This window comes from Arachis ipaensis, chromosome B10, assembly GCF_000816755.2.
Source record: "Arachis ipaensis cultivar K30076 chromosome B10, Araip1.1, whole genome shotgun sequence".
NCBI classification, from domain to species: Eukaryota; Viridiplantae; Streptophyta; class Magnoliopsida; order Fabales; family Fabaceae; genus Arachis; species Arachis ipaensis.
The window spans coordinates 121,137,585-121,146,134 of record NC_029794.2 but is presented as its reverse complement, the minus strand read 5'-3'; the positions used below and the strand labels follow the sequence as shown (position 1 = coordinate 121,146,134).

At 33.2% G+C, this 8,550-nt stretch overlaps 1 long non-coding RNA gene across 1 annotated transcript; it reads right to left on the bottom strand.

Annotated features, from left to right (window-relative positions):
- Window positions 1,382-3,120, bottom strand: LOC107621596. The gene is made up of 2 exons (XR_001615860.2): window positions 2,564-3,120; window positions 1,382-1,976 (listed from the first exon to the last, which is right to left on the bottom strand). It is a non-coding gene; the product is annotated as an uncharacterized LOC107621596 (long non-coding RNA).

Here is an 8,550-nt window from a genome sequence, read left to right as displayed (position 1 = left end):
AAGTATTTTTTCCTAACTCTTCATAGTTTGCATAAGTATCGTTGCTTTTCAAAACATTAATTTTGATGAGCACGTTTTAGAATTGGCTATAGAAATCCTGTCTCATAGAACATTGTATCTTGTTCAACTTCATAAATTATGCAACAATAAATACAACTTAAAGATATGAACAACACAATTAAGAAGATAAACATAAATAAGAATCAAAATCAATATAATTTATGTATATAAAAAGAATTCTTTCATCGCATTAAAATTTAAGGAAGGGAGCAATTGAAATTGAACCGTATAAGATTTTATAGGATTTTTCACGTATTACAACAAAAGTATATTATTATTCAAATGCATAAAATTAAATCTTCTAACATTGAGATAAATAAGAGTCAAAATTGAGAAAAATCATCAGTAATCAAAAGAGTAAAAACTGCTTTAGTTTTATACTTGAACCTAAAAGAAATATCTGGTTTCCTAATAAATTAAAAATATCAGTAAGACATAATAATAACACAAAAAAATTCATATTAGTTATTAGTTATGAGCTAAACAAATAATATCAAGTTTAAAAAAATTTCACACATACGCAAGTTGCAAATTTATTGACCTAAGATCTCAAATGCAAGTAATTCTCCTAACACAATAAAAACAAAGTTATTATTATAAAATATATAGTTAAACTTACTCTACAGTAAATCAACTAATCATAAGTAAACTGTTCGAGTTGAGTCACAAGAGCCTGAAAAATATGGTAAGTGAACGAAGTTATTAACCCACTCAAAGACAACTTATTAACTAATAATTTGGTTATGCGTATAATGTTAATACAACTTGTGTTTTAAAATAACAAAATTATATTGTTATGTAGATTCAAACAAATATCTATAAATTGATGCTATTCTAATATATGTTGATAATGCATGATGTCCTAAATTTTTTTTCTTGTTAAAAATTTTTATTTATAATTTTGTGCCATTAATATCAAAATTGTGTATTCAGAAAATTGCGTATTTGACTCTCAAATTGACACGAGAGAGAGCTAATAAGATCCAAATATTTTTAAAATTACTTTATCCAATAAAAAACAATCAATCGAATAGAAAATCATGATTGATTTTGTGGTGTACACATATCCTTGTCAACATTTTAAGTATATGCGTTAGTAGGAGCACTATCAAAAGAAGATAAACGCATGTACCAAAAGAAGAAATTATTAATGATATGATACAACTGAGAAGTGTCTTAAAATTAATCCAAAACACAAACATATAAAACAGGTAACATTTCAGAAAACTCACAACACATGAAATGATTGGTTTGGTGTCACAATGCCAATGCTAAAATAATCAAAGATTAGTGCACATTTCTATTTAATTTCTAACAACAGTTCTTTATAACCTCATGGGTAATACTCATGTTAAACTAAGGTAACAATGAGTATTTATAATCCAAAAAGTAAAAAATAATTTAACAAAGGAACAGCTGCTAGCCGAAACATTTATTGCACTGAGAGTTAATATTTTGAGACCCTTTGAAAATCTGAGTGAACTCTATGTCCACCTAAGTCCTCACCAGTGGCTCCTGCTGCTACTCGTATAATATCTTCAATAAGTGCAAAGTTTTCCAATATATCAACATGAGCACCACTCTAGGTTCTCCTTCCTTCGAGAAGATTAGCCGGAGCAGCGTCTTCATACTCCCTTATGAACGTTTGGATGCCTGAAGGATTAAAGCGGGTTTTTCCCCGCCAACCTCTTGCAAAAATGAAATCAGCGCTTAAAACAGGAACAGTTTCATCCCCGTTGGCACTATAAACTCCATCCTTTAAAAAAGGGTCCTCATCTCCACCAATTGCTGATGTGTCAATCTGAAACGGAATGTAGCATTCTGATTGGGAGGTTGACTTATAAACATAGGCTCTTTACGTTAGAATCCCGACCCCATACATAGAGTAAATCTCCATATTTGGAGCATGTGGTAATCTGCAACAGCAGGACAAAAATATAACACAAACCATAAAGAGAAGTAGTATGAATAAACAACGGATTTCAAAAGACAGCAGGATACGACATTATAGAAGATAGCAAAAGTAAGAATCTATCAATGCCCCAAACCACGGTAATAAAATGATTAATTACTTAGTAGCTAAGTGCCAACAATAGTCAGATTCTAGATTGGCAGTCTTCTTGTGTGCAACTTCTACAAAATGTTTACTAAAGTAATTAAGTATAGGATCTCATCTTGTTTCTAAGGGGTTAGACCAATATTTGTAATGCTTGTATTTTGGGTCATCCAAATTATCAGCAATCCCACGAGACAGTTTTCTAATAATAATGTTTATTTAACTCATTTTGTGCAGTGTAATAAACTTCCTTATTTCCAAATTTATTCCAGAACTTATAGTTATATACTTTAAATACTCAAACTAATTTTAGACATTATACTTCTATTATTGCTGTAGCTTTTTCCAACAACAAATTGAAAAAAATAAAGAAAGACCCAATAGAGCAAGGGTCCCAATGAATGAATACATCATAAGAAAACTTAAATCAATCTAATGTCTACTAACCTGTTGAAGCTATTGGATCACCTCACATTGCCATCATGAAAGCGAAAAGACAGCTCCATGACCACAAATCTAGCTTTTCAATTTGACCCATATTCCAATCAGCAATCACTCCCACAAATCATTCCCCTCCCTAAACCCTACCCTAAATTAAGTGTGTATGAGTATTAATAGCTCAATAGTTCAGTGTACATTATAGAAAATTAAGTATTAAAATCAATGGAAAATTACAAAACTCAGATTTAAAACACGCAAACCCCAGTGAAAAATCAGGAGCACAATTGCAAACCCTAATAAAATCACTGCATACTGAAAACGAAGAACCTAACAGAAAATCGAAAAAGAATCTCTCTTCATGAAGAAAGAGTTCGGAAAAAGAATCAAAATTATTCAAAGCTACTATGAATTACATATTAGAAAACCAAATCTAATCTGATGCCTACAATTTCTAGGATATTTGGAGAGCATTTGAAGTGTTTTCATATGGATTGTATATAGATCTTATTATGTGTCTCACTTTCATTGTATTTTTTTTCCACATGCTTATGTTCCAATTGCTGCTAGAACCAAAAAATTAGCCACGTATGCATCTATGTACAACACAGGTATGTTTCTTGAATCTCCAAAGAAAAATTAATCAATTAGGAAGTAAAGTAAATAGAGAGTTATCTTTATCTAATGAAAGTAATTAAGTACCTAAAATTAGCTAATTACCATACAATCAATTAAGACATATATCAATTAAGAAATTTGAATTTGAAATACATAGAATCTTTACTTTGGGGTTAGGGGGGACGAAGTAAGTAACACGAAAATTTGAAAATAATTAATTACCAGAAATGTGAAAAAACTGTGAATCAACAAATGGGTTATGGCTTTATGTATAAACATATATCAATTAAGAAATTTGAATTTCGAAATACATAGAATATGGAAATTTGAAAGATAATTAGTCACCATAGATATCTAGACATCTAGCGAAAGATATTCACGGCCCCCAATAAGTAATTCTCTCTATAGATACTAAACTAAGAACAATAGATATAAATCTAGAAATATGTAGTAAACAGCCGCCCTTATCAATAATCTTTTCTATAGATCCTAAGCTAGCAGCAATATATATTGAGGTAAAAATAATCAAAAACTTTTTTCACCTACCAATTAACATACGAAAAAACAAACCAAACAAAATAAAAGTTTATAATGATAATAGTGAATGAAATACTAAAAGATGACGTCATTGCTTATAAAAAAAATTATTAGGCAACTGAAATTCAAGATAATAATTTTTTATTTGAAAGAATAATATGTTTTCATTTTTGGTATGTATGTTCTCATCTAAGTTAAGGGACAAAGAGAATTGGTAAACTAACAATTGCTAAAACACTAACAAACTTTTTAAATTAACAACACCAAGGAAGTAGAAAGAACTTAGACAGCTATGATTAAACCAAGAGAAACTGAATCTATTTATAAACACATCCAAGTGGATAAAGTGCAACAAAACTATAATAATATCTTAATAAAGTTATATTAGAATAAAAATTTACATATGCCATAAGATAATGCTTATTTTTTATTTTTTATTTTTTTATCCCTAAAAAGAAAACTCTAAAAAAATGGCATTTAGTAAATGCACAAACATGCTAAGGATTAGTTAATGACTGTGGCAAAAGAAGATCAGAACTTGTTAAATGGCATTTAGTAATAATAATAACGAATGAGATAATAAAAAAGTAACTAATATAAAAGGAGAATATGAAAAGGCAAACAAGAGATATTTGGTGGTTACAGATTCAATAGAAAGAAAGTGCATTGGATTGATTTTTATAGAATTTTCTATTTTTTAGTACAAAAGTTTTTTAAATATAAATGCATAAAAATTAATCATTTAAGAGTTAAAAAAATAAAAGTTACGAGTTTCAATGCGAACCAAATGGTGGAAAAATGAGAAATATAAGAGATAAATAGCTCCAATCTGAAGCAAATGAGGAAGCCAACAGTTGAAATTGAACCATATCGAATTTTATAGGTTTTTCTACTTTTTAAAACAAAATAATTTTATCATTCAAGTGCATAAATTATATCTTTTAATATTGAGAAATATAAGAGTCAAAATTAAGGAATATGAGATCAGTAATCCAAAGATTAAAAAATGATTTAGTATCATCACTGAAAAAAATAAATATCTGGTTTTTTATTAAAGTTAAAAATTTTATCTGTCAGATACCATCTTAAAAATACATGTTTTACAGGTCTAATGTGACAATAAAAGTAAATTTCATCCAAAAATATTAATCAAAGAAGTTCAGACATCTAACAAACTCAATGGATTATTTGGAAATGAAATATAAACTCCATACACAAAGAGATCACAATTTATCACAATTTATACACAAAGAGGTCAAAGGAAAAAATTTTTACCTTAACTTTCTTGAAAATTTTCTGACCTCATTTCCATATGCAGTAAAACTGTATTGCAATTTGAAAACCGAAACCAACAACAACCTCAATCGCTCTCTTATACATCTTTATCGACGAAGAAATCACATTATAAAAAAGTTAATTGGCATCCAAATATCAACATAAGTGGAGGATAACATTGTCATAATCACATACAACTTAACAACAAAAATCATGAAAATTTATTTACATAAAAAATATAGCAGTTTAAAACAAAACAATTAATCTCACAAAAGCCTGTAAATTTTGAAAGACATTCAAAAATCCTCATTCCAATGTATTATATTAATATAACAACCCATAAAAGAAGCAAAAACTTTAGCATATAAAATATTAGAACCACTAAATATATATCAGAAACCAATCTTTAACTTCAAAAAAAGCCAAAAGCTTTTTCTCTTTCTATAATCAACTGGTTCTTCTCATTTCACTCGTTCTAAAATATGCATTATCTAAAAAAAAACATTATTAAACCATAAAAAAGAACAAATTAAATATAATTTATATAAATATAAGCAAGAAGGAAAATTATTTAACTTAATTTTCTTGTAGACGTTCTGAACTCATTTCTGTTTTCCTAACTGCGATGCAATCTCAGATCAGAATCCAGCTAGTACTCAATTAATCTCTTATATGTTTTCATATATCAATAGATCACAATATACATAATAGTAATTAACATTTATTTGAAACAAAATCAAAGAAATCCTAAAAAACACGACGACGAAGCATCCAATATCTAACCTGTTCTGGTGAGCGAATCAGAGTGCAATAACGAGAAAGATTCACGGAAGCAACGGTTCATCACAATAAACAGAAATCGCGATTGCATGTTCTTGAAAAAATCAAACAAAAAGCAATCGGATTGTCGAATTCATGAATTGTTGCGATATGATGAAGGAAAAGGAACAAAAAGTATACCTTTTGACAACGAAGATGGATGCCTCGACGTCCTTGCGGCTCTGCAAACGGTAATCGCAGAAAGAAGAGAGAGAAAGCGTTAGAGAGAGAGATAGAGAATGGAATCGATCAAAGGAAGGAGATTATAAAGGAACGAACCCATTGGGATAGGTCGATGTTGAACTCGTAGAAGGTGACATATGCAGCGGTGATGAGGATTTCCTCGACGAAGGGATCGATGCGCTAAAGAACAATGAGGTTGAGGAGCTTGGTGCTGTGCTGGTCGAGATTAGGGATGAGCTTCCCGTTCTGAGACATTATGGAACCGCAAACACAAACCCTAGAATTTTGCGGGTTGGGTTTGGGCTTTCGATGTGTTCTGTGCCTGAGAGTGAGAATGGAAAAGAGGGCAGGGTTTAGGGTTTGAAGCAGCCGGTTCTGTTGGCTTTTACTGGGAAGAAGGAGATCCATAGAGAGATTGATACACTGAGACGATGAAGGAAGGAGGAGAGACAGAGAGTGAGAAACTTAGAAGGGAGAGAGAAGGAGCAGCGCAGAAACAGAGAGAATAAGCTTTACCTTTAGCAATCTACTTCTTCATTATTTTATTTCAAATTAACGTGAGAGCGACACCTAGCTTAATGAGCCACGCCAATTATACAAGTAGTAGATAATGCCGAGTTATAACATAAAGTGCCGAGTTATGGTACATAATGTCGAGTTATGACATCGGATTTGTAACAGCCGTATCGGGTCTATTTTTAAAATATATAATAACATAAATTTTAATTAAATTTAAAATAAAATAATTATGTAACTAATTATCTATTTTTTTTTATTGCATACATGAAACATACATGTACAATAATAATAATAATAATAATAATGTGAATAGGAGGAGATAACAAAATTATAGATTTATGGACGCAACTTAATATTTAATTGACATTCTTGTTAAAATTTTAAGTCAACCTAGACGGAGGACTTGATTTAACGTATAAATTCAGAACTTAGTTCTTGGTCTATACAAAATTGAAGGAAAAATTGTTAAGGCCCACATCGGTTGGGGAGGGGAACGAAGCATGCCTTATAAGGGTGTGGATACCTCTCCCTAGCATGACGCGTTTTGACGAGTGAATGTGGGGGCTTCGGCTATCATCCCTATCGTCAAAGGCAAAACCGTGAGGCCTTGTGTGCTAAAGCGGACAATATCGTGCTAGCGGGTGGTCTAGGCTGTTACATTATGGTATCAGAGCAGTTCGTCCTCGTGAGCCTGAGGGATGGAACTGCTTATGCTTCAATGCATACTCTGAGTCTGTGCCTGTGCTAGTTAGGGTATCTAACTGATACATCTATCATGAAGTCCATGAGTGTACCTTTGGTACTTTGAAGCACTATACTTCCGATATTGAGACTGATCAACTTGATATCGATTGTTTGGTGTGTATAGGAACCAGATGGCACCTCGTGGACCCGGTCGGGGACGTGAAAGAGATCGTACTAATGCGCAGGAACCGGAAATCAACCCGAATAACCCGGTAAACCTTATGGCGGTGTTGGAGAATATGGCTGCTACTATACAGGCTACTGTGGAGGCTATTGGGCAACAGATGAACAATAATGGCAATGGCGGAAGGGAAGCTCAGGGCCCGATGACACTGGCAACCTTCTTAAAAGTTAATCCACCTAAGTTCAAGGGAACCACCAATCCGACTGAAGCTGATACTTGGTTTCAGGCCATGGAGCGAGCACTGCAAGTGCAGTTAGTGCCTGAAGAGCAGCGTGTTGAATTCGCTACCTATCTACTCACGGGGGAAGCATCGCATTGGTGGCAAGGGGCTCGACGTCTCCTGCAATAGGGGAATGATCATATCACTTGGGATGCCTTCCAGGTGGAATTCTATAAGGAGTACTTTTCGAATTCTGCCAGGACAGCCAAGGAATTGGAGTTACTGCAGCTAAAGCAAGGTGTTATGTCTGTATCTGAGTATACAGACAAATTTGAGGAGCTATTCAGGTTTTTCTGCATGTGTCAAGGAGCTCCGGAAGGCTTCGAGGAATGGAAATGCATTAAGTATGAAGGAGGGCTCCGGAGCGACATCTTAAGTTCAGTGGGACCAATGGAGATCCGAACTTTTTCAGAGTTAGTGAACAAGAGCTGTATTGCTGAAGAATGTGTGAGGAAGGTTGTTAAGGCGAAGAATGACCGTCAGGAGTCCCACCGCAGGGAGCACAATCAAGAATACCCAACAAGGGGTCAAGAGTTTAAGGGGAGAGGATATATACAACACTTTTCCCAAGGACGGAATAACTTTGCAAAGAGTGAGGAGTCCCAAAGAAACGGTAAGGGAAAACGGGCAGCGGCTGCTTCTGATGTTTCGAGCTGTCAGAGATGCGAAAGTCATCACCCATATAGGCCGTGCCGATTGGGGTTAGGTGTATGTTACAAGTGCGGGTTACCAGGGCATGTATCAAGAAATTTCCAACAAGGAGAGAGTCAGGATGCGGGCCGATTGCGACAGTAAGATTGAGGTAATTGCCTTAATACAAATGGATAAATGCCTGTGATGTAAATGACTTTCTGTTGAGAATGATGTGTTGTGTTTGTTATGTAGTTGGTTGATTTC